Genomic DNA, 13,797 nt, shown 5'->3' on the forward strand with positions numbered 1-13,797 from the left:
CACTACTTTGAGAAGTGGGAAAGTGATTGACAACAAAGTGGGCACTACTCAAGATGATAATCCAGGCAATGAGGATGAAGTTGAGATATTAGAGCCTGAACAAGTGGAAAAGTACAAGAGGGATAAAGTTAAGGTCAAGGATGAGGAAGAGGAGGAAAGAAAGAAACAAGAAAAGCACATTGCTACCCGTGCTAGCAAGAAGGCTGTGATTGATTCCTTTATTCCAAGAGCTCTGTTGAGTGCTCATTTTACACTACTTTATGATACTAACTCCCTAACTCAGAGTGCAAGAACTCGATATTTTGTGTGTTGTTAGTTTGTTTTGGTTCCTATAGGATAAAATGAGCAAAGAAGAGAAAAGGAGCCGAAAGAGCCATTTTTTAGACGTTTCCTGATCAAACTAGAAAAAGTGGAGAAATCCTGATCACACCAGGAAATGTTGAATCTCAGTCAAACTAGGATTCCTAGTCTCACAAGGAAAGATCAAGCTTGAATAAGAAGGAATCATGATGATCCGAAGCCAGAAATGAGAAATCCTAGTTGGAGCAGGAAATCCTGTTTCAACTAGGAAACCTAATCCAAGTAGGAAATGGAGTCCTAATGAAGATAGGAATCATGAGGGGCAAAATGGTAATTGTGAAATTCCAAGTGAGATAGAAATCCTAAGTCAACAAGGATTCCTAAGTGGACAAGGAGAAGTGGTCAAAAGTCAAAGTCAGCAAGTCAAAGGTTCTAGAAGCTTCTGGAAGACATTGGGCAAAAGCACAAATGGATGAGATGAATTTCAGCCAAGGGATTGGGCTTGGGCCAGGCGTGAAACCCTAAGGAGGGTGCGGCATGGGCTTAAGTGAAACCCTAAGGAGGGTGCGACATGGGCTTAACTTTGTCGGCATGTTTATATATTGATTGTTGATATCCATAGTAGAGTGAATGGTATGCTAGCGCTGGATTCTGACCCCTAGTGTTTCTTTATTATTGTTTCATCCAAAATCATTCAGTTTGTTATTTTAAAGTTTTGTAATTTATCTGTTAGTTTAGTCTAGCCTTAAAAACCAATCAAAACCCCCCATTTGCGTGTGTGAGTTAGAGTTGAGTTAATTGAATTTAATTGAGTTAGTAATCATACACTAGTACGATTCCCTGTGGGATCGACCTCGTATTTGTAAGCTTTGCTACTTAGCGATTCATGCACTTTCGAGTTAACCTAGAGCTCAGAAAAGGTTATTTAATTTGCTCTAGGAAAACATACAACAAGCTCCATTGCCTTTCCCTCAACGTCAAAGGTAGCAGAGTAAGGATGAGCAAGCTAAGGAAATTTTGGAGATGTTTAAGATAGTGGAAATCAACATTGCTTTGCTTGATGCTATTCAGCAGATTCCTAAGTATGCCAAGTTTTTGAAAGAGTTGTGCACACACAAGAGGAAATTCGAAGAACATTAGCAGGTGTGTCTGAGTGAAGAAGTCAGTGCTGTTTTGCAGAGGAAGCTGCCACCAAAGTTGAAAGACCCTGGCAGTTTTATGATTCCATGTTTGGTTGGGGATCATAAGTTTGAGAAGGCATTGCTGGATTTGGGAGCAAGTATTAATTTGATGCCGTATTCAGTTTTCGCACAGTTGGGCATAGGAGATCTTAAACCTACTAGTGTTACTCTTCAATTGGCAGATCGTTCAATATAGGTTCCAAAAGGTGTGGTTGAAGATGTGCTGGTTCGGGTTGCAGATTTGATCATGCCTGCTGATTTTATCATTCTCGAAATAGAGGATACCCCAATTAGAGGGAATGAGCTACCGATCATATTGGGAAGACCGTTCATGGCCACAGCAAACACCAAGATTGATGTGAGTAATGGGAAGTTGAAAATGTCTGTACTTGGTGAAACAGTTGAATTTGATGTTTTCGGTGCAATGAAGTATCCAAAGGAAGAGGATGATTGGTTGAGGATTGATAGTTTGGACCCATTGGTTGAGGAAGTATGCGAAAGTAGCCTTGCAGAAGATACATTGGAGGTTGTTTTGGGAACACCAGAGTCCAGTGAATTAGATGAAAACGTGGAAGCAACTCCTACACGTTTGGAAGGCGCCCGACCTCTCAGAAATAAGTTGTTCAACCAGTTTGAAATGTTAGTATCCACTAATCATAAGACGCTTCCTTCTATTGAGCAAGCACCGAAGTTGGAGCTGAAACCGTTACCAGAGCACTTAAAATATGCATTTTTGGGAGAAAATGAGACCTTGCCTGTGATCCTTGCAACTAATTTGAGTGCAAGCGAGGAAGAAAGACTCTTGAGAGTTCTGAAGGAAAATCGGTTGGCATTGGGATGGACCATAGCCGATATCAAGGGGATCTCACCCACAGTGTGTATGCATAGAATTTTACTTGAGGAGGAATCTAGGCCTACTGGTGATGCCCAAAGAAGACTGAATCCAACTCTGAAGGAAGTTGTGCGTAATGAGGTAATCAAATTGTTGGATGTTGGTATTATTTATCCTATCAGTGATTCAAAGTGGGTTAGTCCTGTTCAAGTGGTGCCAAAGAAAAGTGGTATTACTGTGGTGAAGAATAAGCATAATGAGTTGGTTCCCCAAAGGACGAAAACCGGTTGGCGTGTTTGCATTGATTATCGGAAGCTTAACCCCGCAACAAGGAAGGATCATTTTCCTTTGCCATTTATTGACCATATGTTGGAGAGGTTGGCTGGCCATAGTCACTATTGCTTTTTGGATGGTTATAGTGGGTACAATCAGATTGCTATTGCGCCCGAGGATCAAGAAAAGACCACGTTCACATGTCCATTTGGTACATTTGCATATAGGAGGATGCCATTCGGATTGTGCAATGCACCTGCAACATTTCAGAGATGCATGATGTCTATTTTCTCTGATATGGTGGAACGAATCATTGAGGTATTTATGGATGATTTTTCTGTTTTTGGTTCGTCTTTTGATGCATGTCTGGATAACTTGTCTTTAGTTCTGAAAAGATGTCAAGAAGCCAATCTAGTGCTTAATTGGGAGAAATGTCACTTCATGGTTCAACAAGGGATAGTATTGGGTCATGTGATTTCAAAGGAGGGCATACAAGTTGATAAGGCAAAGATTGATGTGATACAAAGATTGCCGCCTCCGTCGAGTGTTAAAGAAATAAGAAGCTTTCTAGGCCATGCTGGGTTTTATAGGAGGTTCATTAAGGACTTTTCTAAGATTTCTAGGCCTTTGTGCACCTTATTGCAAAAAGAAGTAAATTTCGAGTTTAATGAGGATTGCTTGGTTGCTTTTAACAAGTTGAAGAAGCTGCTCACATCCGCTCCGATCATTATGCCACCTGATTAGAACTTGTCGTTTGAGCTTATGTGTGATGCAAGTGACTATTCTGCTGGAGCTGTTTTGGGTCAGAGAGTTGATAAGCTGCCGCAAGTAATTTATTATGCAAGTAGGACTCTGAATGATGCACAATTGAATTATTCTACTACAGAGAAGGAGTTGCTTGCTGTGATTTTTGCCTTGGAGAAATTTAGAACTTATTTGATTGGGTCTAAGATCACTATTTACACGGATCATGCCGCTCTCAAGTATTTGCTGAATAAGAAAGATGCCAAGCCGAGGTTGATTAGATGGACTCTGTTGCTACAGGAATTTGATATTGAGATCAAAGATAAGAAGGGTTGTGAAAATGTGGTAGCAGACCATTTGAGTAGACTCGTCAATGAGGAACAATCTGAAGAGGACACACTACCGTTACGAGAATCGTTCCCGGACGAGCAGCTTTTTGCCATCTTGACTACTCCATGGTATGCTGACATAGCAAATTATTTAGCAAATGGAGTGTTGCCCAATGATCTGACTGATGAGTGTGCATTTTGCATCACTTTATGATACTAATTCCTTAACCTAGAGTGTTAGAACTCGTTATTTTGTGTTTCTTGTCTTGTTTTTGTGTTTTCAGGTCAAATGAAGCAGAAATGAGAAAAAGAAGCAAATGGAGCCATTTTGGGACATTTCCTGGTCAAACCAGGAAAACGAGTGAAATCCTGGTCAAACTAGGAAAAGTGCAGAAATCCTAGTCGAATGAGGATTCCTAGTCACACTAGGAAACATCAAGTCCAGAACCATCATTGCGGAGCCAGAAATGTGAAATCCTGATTCGAACAGGAATTCCTGGTCGAACTAGGAAACCTAACCCAACTAGGGAAAGGAGTCCTGGTGACACTAGGAGACCCCAGGGGCAATATGGTCATTACGAGAAGTCGAAATGGATAAGGAATCTCTCATTTTCAAGAAATCCTAGTTGCACCAGGAAATGTTTTTCAAGGTTCCAGAAGCTTCCAGAAAGTGGTGGACATCCATGGAAATGAATGGAGGGAAGAAATGAATTTGAATTCAAATGGAAATGAGGGGCAAAATGGGAAGTCAAAAGTGGAGGGCCCATGGGCCCTAGGGATGCCGAACCAAGTGGGCCATGCATGCACATGCATGGGCCCAAACCCTAGCAGCCCAAAAGCCACACGCAAGGAGGTAGATGGCAGCCATGCATGCGCATGCATGCCATGCAAACCCTAGCAAGACAAGGGGCCATGCGCAAGCCCAAGGTGACAAGCCCAAGGTGGAAGCCCATGAAGTGAAACCCTAGCCCATCTTGTGCAAGCAACTGAAGCCCAACATGGAAGCCCAAGACTACCAGCCCATGCGCCAAGGAGGGACCCTAGCTAGGCTAGGCGTGAGCCACTTAAGCCCAAAGGGAGCAGCCCATGCCCTAGCTGATGCCGCAAGGAACTAGGAGAGCAAACCCTAGCCAGCCGCAACTTCCTCTTCCTTGCCTCTCAAGGAAGGCTTCTCCTATATAAATCCCTCTCATTCAGACTTTTGAGATGACTTTTTCTCCTCCTACTCCAGCCGAAACCTCTCCCCCTCTTAGTTTTATTTTTCTGTTTTAGGGTTTTATTTTCAGCTTTTATTTCTCTTGTAAGGTGAGCCAAATTCAGAGAGAGACTTAGAGAGAGGGTGGCGTGACAAGTGAGAGGGAAGGACCACCTGCTGCCGCAAGCCCAAGCTCACCTTGCCGTGAGCCAATTGCTTGTGTTAGGTGCCTCCTTCTTCCTCTCTCCTTGCCGCAGCCCCCATGTGCTTGCACCTCTGATTTTTGTTTTCTTTTTCATTCTAGTTTCAGATTTAATGTTGGATATTGGTTTCTGAATTTATTTAATTTAAGTTTCTGAATTTAATTAGTTTATAGCTTTGGTTCTGATTTTAGTTAGTTGTTATTTAATCTTTGCAATCTGATTTTATTTAGTTATCTCTTTATTGCTTTCAATTCATGTTGCTGAGTTCCATTTGTTTATGCTTTTAATTTCTTTAATTTTGCGTTTCTGATTTCCGTTAACAAGCATGAATTGGGATTTTATTTATTTGTTAGTTTCTGTTTTTATTTGTTTTATTTAATTATGTAGGTTAGTTATTCTATCTTGCATGTTAGTCGTAGGTCGATTAATGGATTCGTATGCTTTAACAAATCGTTTATCCGTCTCTTGGTCTGTTAGTTTGATGTTTGCGCATATTAAATTTCCACTATCTATTAGAACCCCCGTCACTAGTTGTTTGCATCCTTTGACTGGCCACCTTAGGGTAATTGCATCTAGTTTATCTGTTAGGTTTAGCTGTGAAATAGTCAAAGACACTAAACCACAAGTAATAAGGGTATAAGGGATTATTCTTGGTAGTGGGGTTGGGCGACCTCTATAAGGAAATAGTCAAAGCTTATATGTTGTGCATGTTTGACGTTCTCATAAAACTTAATGACTCCTGCATGGGTAACAGCTGCCTTAGCTTGAACTAGGGAACATGTAGGTTAACTAGCTAAGGAAGGCCCAAGAAGCTCTTAGTTTATGCATTAGGAGAACAATGGCGAGAAAGTAACTAGCCAAACCTTTTTAGCTGTCAAACTTTAATATGTTGTGTTCAAATTAACTGTCATTAGCCTTGGATGGTTATTGCATGCTTATCTGATTTGAAACTGAAAATTAACATTGCAAGATAGAATAAAGTGTGTGTGCGTGTGGTGATGTGTGCGTGTGTTTCCATCTTTCAAAACCCCCCATTTAGTTATTCTAGTGATTATTTGCACTGATTTGTTGTATATTAACCATTCCCTGTGGGATCGACCTCGTGCTTGTACGCTTTGCTACTGATGCGATTCGTGCACTTGCGAGTAAACTTAGAATGAGGTAATTGTTTATTTTGTTCTAAGAAAACACATCAACAAGTTTTTGGCGCCGTTGCCGGGGAATGGTGTCTAATATCAATGAATTGGTGTAATTAGTCATTAGAATTAGGTTATATTAGTTAGATTTCAGTTTTTGCTAATTTTTAGTTTTTAATAAATGCCATGCCTTTATATGCATTCTTTCTACTGATTGTGTGTTTTTCTCTTGATTAGGTGTGTTTTATGAACCCTGAACTTGTTGCTAGGTTGGAGAGGCTCAAGGACGAAGCTTTAGGTGCATCACAAGTCAGCCCGCAACCTAGTGCATCAGATTCGAGTAGTGAAGAGACTGAGAGTGTCGACATGGCTGAAGCAAACGAGATAGTGCCGCAGCCCCTGAGCCACTTTTCAGCGCCTTCGCTGCCCACTCAACCATCGTGCATTCGGTATGCCACCATAGCCACTGATTTCGAAATCAAGAGTGGTCAGATTCACTTGTTGCCGAGCTACCATGGGCTGAATGGGGAGGATCCGATCCATTTCTTGAAGGAGTTTTCCGGGGTTTGTGAAGCCGCACAGTTGAGGGGCCTGAATGCTGATCAGTACCGTTTGAGGATGTTCCCTTTTGCGCTTAAGGACAAGGCAAAGAGGTGGTTGTATTCGCTGCCCAGTGGTTCCATTTCGACATGGGATGATCTTTCGAGCAAGTTTTTGAACAAGTTCTATTCCATTTCCAAGACTAATTCGATTTTGAAGGAGATCCTTGGATTTGTGCAGAAGGCGGACGAGCCATTCCATGAGACTTGGGACAGATTCAATGAATTACTTACTAGCTGCCCACACCATAACTTATCTCCTTGGTATGTGATTTGCTGTTTTTATCAGGGATTATTGGAGAGAGACCAAGCCAAGGTGGATTCGGCATGTGGTGGTGCATTCATGTCCAAAACGGAGGATGAGGCTACAGAAGTGTTTGAGTCGCTTTCTTTTAGTTCTCAACAATGGGATTCCAATCGTGCAAAAGGAGGACCAAAGAGAGGGTTGTATGAGGTAGCTGATGTGCCGAACACCATGGAGAGACAGATTATGGAAATCAAGACTATGGTGCAGAAGTTATCTTTGGCTCAAGAGAAGATGATGAGTGCGCAAGGACAAGGGGGTGACGTGGAACAAGTAAACCAGGTTGGGAGCTATCCTAGGCTGCCGTATGACCCGTATTCCAACACTTACAACCCTGGATGGAAGAACAACCCGAATTTCAGGTGGAGCAACAACAATGGACAGCAAGCTAGTGGGAGCACCAACAAGCCGTATGTGCACCCTAATGCCGAGAGGTCTAGTTTGGAGGACAAGATTGCTCAGATTGCTCAAAGCACCACTTCCCTTGCCCAAAGCTCCAATGCCTTCATGAACCGTACCGAGCAGCAGATGCAAGCCAATTCGAAGGCCATTGCACACTTGGAGAGTCAAATGGGTCAGATTGCCACTACTTTGGGTCAGAGAGAGAAGGGGAAGTTGCCAAGTCAGCCCATTGTCAACCCGAAGAATGAGGAGCATGTAAATGCTATTTTGAGGACTACTGCAAGAAAGAGAGTTAGAGTGGTCAAAACTAAGGAAGTGATTGAGATCAGTGATAGTGAGGAAGAGGAGGATCCAGAAATGATAGAGGAGAAAGCTGATACACGTGTGATTCCCCTCATTCCGGACATTGACATCACCAAATTTCCAGCAACCATGAGGGAATTGAAGTCTATTGAGAAGAAGGTTGAGGAGCAAGGGCATAGTCACAACGTTCATAGGGAGATTTGTGGTTATCTCTTTGCGTCTTTTCCAAGCAAGAAGAAGGATCCGGGCTCGTTGGTCATACCATGCAGCATAGGGGAGCATAAGATCACCAATGCCTTAGTTGACAATGGCTCAGCTATCAATGTTATGCCGCTGGTAGTGTTCGAGAAGCTTGGATTTAAGGAGGCTGATTTGCAACCATTTGATGTGGACATTCGCTTCGCCAACTCTTCAGCCCAAAAAGCTTGTGGTATGCTTGTGGATGTTTTGGTTAAATGTCGTAAATTACTAATCCCCTCTGATTTCATAGTGCTAGATGTGCCGACAATTCCGGGCGATGTCTCTATTATTCTTGGGAGACCATTTTTGTGCACCGCTAACATGGAGTACAAAGCATTGGAGAGCGCCATGACGATTCGGTACTACACCAAGCGAGAGCTGTATGTGCTCACTTCCGAGATGCCAGAAAATGAGAAGATCACTTTTTATGGAGAGGAGAAGTCCGAGATGGAGAGCTTCTTCAGTTCGTTCCTAGGGAATGCCGAGAGTAGCAATGGCAAAAAGAGGAAGAGGAAAGGACGCAAGTAAAGGAGATGGCAATGTCAGGCTGAAGACAGAAAAACAAGCGCTTATTGGGAGGCAACCCAAGTTTTTGTTTCGAATAATGGAGGAGGAGTCATTGAGGACCAAGGAGGCCACGCCTACCCTTGGAGTGTCCACGCTTGCGTACGCAAGTAAACAGTTTCTTTATTTCGCTTCATAAGACAATTTCTCGTTTTGGTGTGTTTATTTGATTTTGGATGTTTGCAGTTTCCCGTTTCGCTTAATTTGATCATTCTTGCATTTATTTCATATACATTGAGGGCAATGTATCATTTAAGTGTGGGGGGAAGGGCAAATGTCATTTGTTAGTGTTTTTAGGTTAGAACTAGTGTTTAGAGTGTTTTAAGTGTTTTTGAGTGTTTTTAGAAAAAAAAGAAAAAAAAAATTTTCGTTTTTAGTGTTTTTAGGTGTTTTTAGGTTAGCAAAAAACTTTTTCTTTTGTTTTTAAACTTAGGGTGTCAAAACCCACATCAAAATGCACGTTTTCATGAGATCTCATTCACCTTATATAATTAGTGATGGATGTGATTCTTTTTGAAGTGTGCGACATTGTTTTAAAAACAAAAAGTTTTTGAGTCATTTGGTTGTTTCAGGTCGTTTTGAGTCCCCAACTAATTGATTTGAGAGTGCATGATTGTTATGAGCATGTTTTAGTATTGTGTGTATATTTGGTGTTCTTTTCATTCTAATAGTGTTCCATAACATATCTTGCAATTCTATGTCATTTGGCCTTGTTGATATGAATTTAGGTTGTGATTAGCATTACTAATGATTATATGCATAATAGAGTAGACTTGCATGACCTAAGTGAGCTTTTGACCCCTGTTCTTCAATTCTTGAGTGTTGCGCGCCACTCTGATTCTATCATTGTCATATAAGTTGATGTTTTGATCTCATTGTCTTTCATTTGGTCATTTGCTTGGAATATGCATAATCTTGAATCAATGAACTAGAACTCTTTTCTTGTGTACACAAAGCATGCCGTATTTGCATAACTCTTGAGAAATGAATTTAGGCCCTGTTTGTGTACACCGTAGCCTGAAAGCCTACCCATTACATGTTTTATCCTTAGTTACCCATTTTGAGCCTTTTAAGCCGTTTTCTTTGTTACCCCATACCAAACCCTAAGTTTGGGGGTGTACCACCCCTTTCATCCGTTTTACCCTTTTTATGGTATTGCAAGTTGTTTATATGTTGATTGAGGTGAAAAAGAAGTGAAAATGCATAGCTTATACAAAAATGTGTCAGAAAAGTATGTATACCGTGCCCAAAGAAAAGAAAAAGAAAAGAAATCAAAGAAAAGAGATGGGACGGTTTCAAAAGAAAAAGAAAAAAAAAAAAAAAAAAAAGAGCAAAAAGTGTTCAAAGTAAGCTATGAAGTGCAAAGAAGCAAAATGTACCTCAGAATGTCTATTGATGCTTGCAATTCCATGAAATTAGCCTTTGTGTTTCCTTTTCATTTCAATACCCTATCCTAGCCTAAGCCTTCATTATAACCCTATTAAAGCCCTAGCTGATCTCAAGAGTGTGTATTATACTTATGTGGAGTCTATTTAAGAAGAGAGCCTATGGCTATTGATTCTATTTCAAGCATTTGTATTCCTTTCATGAGATCAGTATTTCTTTCTAAAATGTGCCTTTGTTTCATGTACATATGTGAGCTAATTGATTTTGTTACATGTTTCCTCTCACATATACTTTTGAGTGCACATATCAACCCAATTCTTGAGTGTTTATCATTGAGAGTATGCCATAGTGAGGATTGGAGTTGAATCTATTATGTATGTATTGATTTAGTTGTGTTTGTCTAATACTTGGATTTGTGTCAAGGATGGCCTATATGACAATAGAGGAGCGAGGTATGTTATTTGAAATGTTATTAGAATTTGAAGAATACAATTTATATGCCTTGCTTTCTTATGTGATTAATGGTTGTGCGCATGAATTCAGTTGTTGGGATGTTGGAGTCAGTCTTGAGTCTTTTCTTTCCTTTATTTGCTCGAGGACTAGCAAAATCTAAGTTTGGGGGTGTGATGAGTGTGCATTTTGCATCACTTTATGATACTAATTCCTTAACCTAGAGTGTTAGAACTCGCTATTTTGTGTTTCTTGTCTTATTTTTGTGTTTTCAGGTCAAATGAAGCAGAAATGAGAAAAAGAAGCAAATGGAGCCATTTTGGGACATTTCCTGGTCAAACCAGGAAAACGAGTGAAATCCTGGTCAAACCAGGAAAAGTTCAGAAATCCTAGTCGAATGAGGATTCCTAGTCACACTAGGAAACATCAAGTCCAGAACCATCATTGCGGAGCCAGAAATGTGAAATCCTGATTCGAACAGGAATTTCTGGTCGAACTAGGAAACCTAACCCAACTAGGGAAAGGAGTCCTGGTGACACTAGGAGACCCCAGGGGCAATATGGTCATTACGAGAAGTCGAAATGGATAAGGAATCTCTCATTTTCAAGAAATCCTAGTTGCACCAGGAAATGTTTTTCAAGGTTCCAGAAGCTTCCAGAAGGTGGTGGACATCCATGGAAATGAATGGAGGGAAGAAATGAATTTGAATTCAAATGGAAATGTGGGGCAAAATGGGAAGTCAAAAGTGGAGGGCCCATGGGCCCTAGGGATGCCGAACCAAGTGGGCCATGCATGCACATGCATGGGCCCAAACCCTAGCAGCCCAAAAGCCACACGCAAGGAGGTAGATGGCAGCCATGCATGCGCATGCATGCCATGCAAACCCTAGCAAGACAAGGGGCCATGCGCAAGCCCAAGGTGACAAGCCCAAGGTGGAAGCCCATGAAGTGAAACCCTAGCCCATCTTGTGCAAGCAACTGAAGCCCAACATGGAAGCCCAAGACTACCAGCCCATGCGCCAAGGAGGGACCCTAGCTAGGCTAGGCGTGAGCCACTTAAGCCCAAAGGGAGCAGCCCATGCCCTAGCTGATGCCGCAAGGAACTAGGAGAGCAAACCCTAGCCAGCCGCAACTTCCTCTTCCTTGCCTCTCAAGGAAGGCTTCTCCTATATAAATCCCTCTCATTCAGACTTTTGAGATGACTTTTTCTCCTCCTACTCCAGCCGAAACCTCTCCCCCTCTTTGTTTTATTTTTCTGTTTTAGGGTTTTATTTTCAGCTTTTATTTCTCTTGTAAGGTGAGCCAAATTCAGAGAGAGACTTAGAGAGAGGGTGGCGTGACAAGTGAGAGGGAAGGACCACCTGCTGCCGCAAGCCCAAGCTCACCTTGCCGTGAGCCAATTGCTTGTGTTAGGTGCCTCCTTCTTCCTCTCTCCTTGCCGCAGCCCCCATGTGCTTGCACCTCTGATTTTTGTTTTCTTTTTCATTCTAGTTTCAGATTTAATGTTGGATATTGGTTTCTGAATTTATTTAATTTAAGTTTCTGAATTTAATTAGTTTATAGCTTTGGTTCTGATTTTAGTTAGTTGTTATTTAATCTTTGCAATCTGATTTTATTTAGTTATCTCTTTATTGCTTTCAATTCATGTTGCTGAGTTCCATTTGTTTATGCTTTTAATTTCTTTAATTTTGCGTTTCTGATTTCCGTTAACAAGCATGAATTGGGATTTTATTTATTTGTTAGTTTCTGTTTTTATTTGTTTTATTTAATTATGTAGGTTAGTTATTCTATCTTGCATGTTAGTCGTAGGTCGATTAATGGATTCGTATGCTTTAACAAATCGTTTATCCGTCTCTTGGTCTGTTAGTTTGATGTTTGCGCATATTAAATTTCCACTATCTATTAGAACCCCCGTCACTAGTTGTTTGCATCCTTTGACTGGCCACCTTAGGGTAATTGCATCTAGTTTATCTGTTAGGTTTAGCTGTGAAATAGTCAAAGACACTAAACCACAAGTAACAAGGGAATAAGGGATTATTCTTGGTAGTGGGGTTGGGCGACCTCTATAAGGAAATAGTCAAAGCTTATATGTTGTGCATGTTTGACGTTCTCATAAAACTTAATGACTCCTGCATGGGTAACAGCTGCCTTAGCTTGAACTAGGAACATGTAGGTTAACTAGCTAAGGAAGGCCCAAGAAGCTCTTAGTTTATGCATTAGGAGAACAATGGCGAGAAAGTAACTAGCCAAACCTTTTTAACTGTCAAACTTTAATATGTTGTGTTCAAATTAACTGTCATTAGCCTTGGATGGTTATTGCATGCTTATCTGATTTGAAACTGAAAATTAACATTGCAAGATAGAATAAAGTGTGTGTGCGTGTGGTGATGTGTGCGTGTGTTTCCATCTTTCAAAACCCCCCATTTAGTTATTCTAGTGATTATTTGCACTGATTTGTTGTATATTAACCATTCCCTGTGGGATCGACCTCGTGCTTGTACGCTTTGCTACTGATGCGATTCGTGCACTTGCGAGTAAACTTAGAATGAGGTAATTGTTTATTTTGTTCTAAGAAAACACATCAACACTGACACACTACCAGAAGAAGAAGTTTTTGCATGATGTCAGACAATATGTGTGGGATGATCCTTTTTTGTTCAAATATGGGTCAGATCAGTTGATAAGACGGTGTGTATCGAAAATGGAGCAGAGGAATGTCATTGAGATGTGCCATTCTAAAGAATGTGGAGGCCATGGCGGAGGAACTAAGACCGCTTACAAGATCCTTCAAGCAGGTTTCTTTTGGCCCACTATTTTTCATGATTGTCATCAGTTTTATCTCACATGCGATAGATGTCAGAAGATGGGAAATATTTCTGCTCGTGATCAGATGCCGCTGAACTTCATGTTGGAAGTTGAGATCTTTGATGTTTGGGGTATAGATTTCATGGGGCCATTTCCATCTTCTTTTGGATACGAGTACATTCTGGTGGGAGTTGATTATGTGTCTAAATGGGTGGAAGCTGTTGCTTGTAGGACTAATGATGCTCGAGTGGTCTTGAATTTTCTTAAGACCAATATTTTTGCACGATTTGGTACCCCGAGAGCAATCATTAGTGATAGGGGGTCGCATTTTGATGAGTGTGCATTTTGCATCACTTTATGATACTAATTCCTTAACCTAGAGTATTAGAACTCGATATTTTGTGTTTCTTATCTTGTTTTTGTATTTTCAGGTCAAATGAAGCAGAAATGAGAAAAAGAAGAAAATGGAGCCATTTTAGGACATTTCCTGGTCAAACCAGGAAAACGAGTGAAATCCTGGTCAAACCAGGAAAAGTGCAGAAATCCTAGTCA

The sequence above is a fragment of the Dryas octopetala genome, chromosome 2 (assembly GCF_963921425.1).
Source record: "Dryas octopetala chromosome 2, drDryOcto1.1, whole genome shotgun sequence".
Lineage (NCBI taxonomy): Eukaryota > Viridiplantae > Streptophyta > Magnoliopsida > Rosales > Rosaceae > Dryas > Dryas octopetala.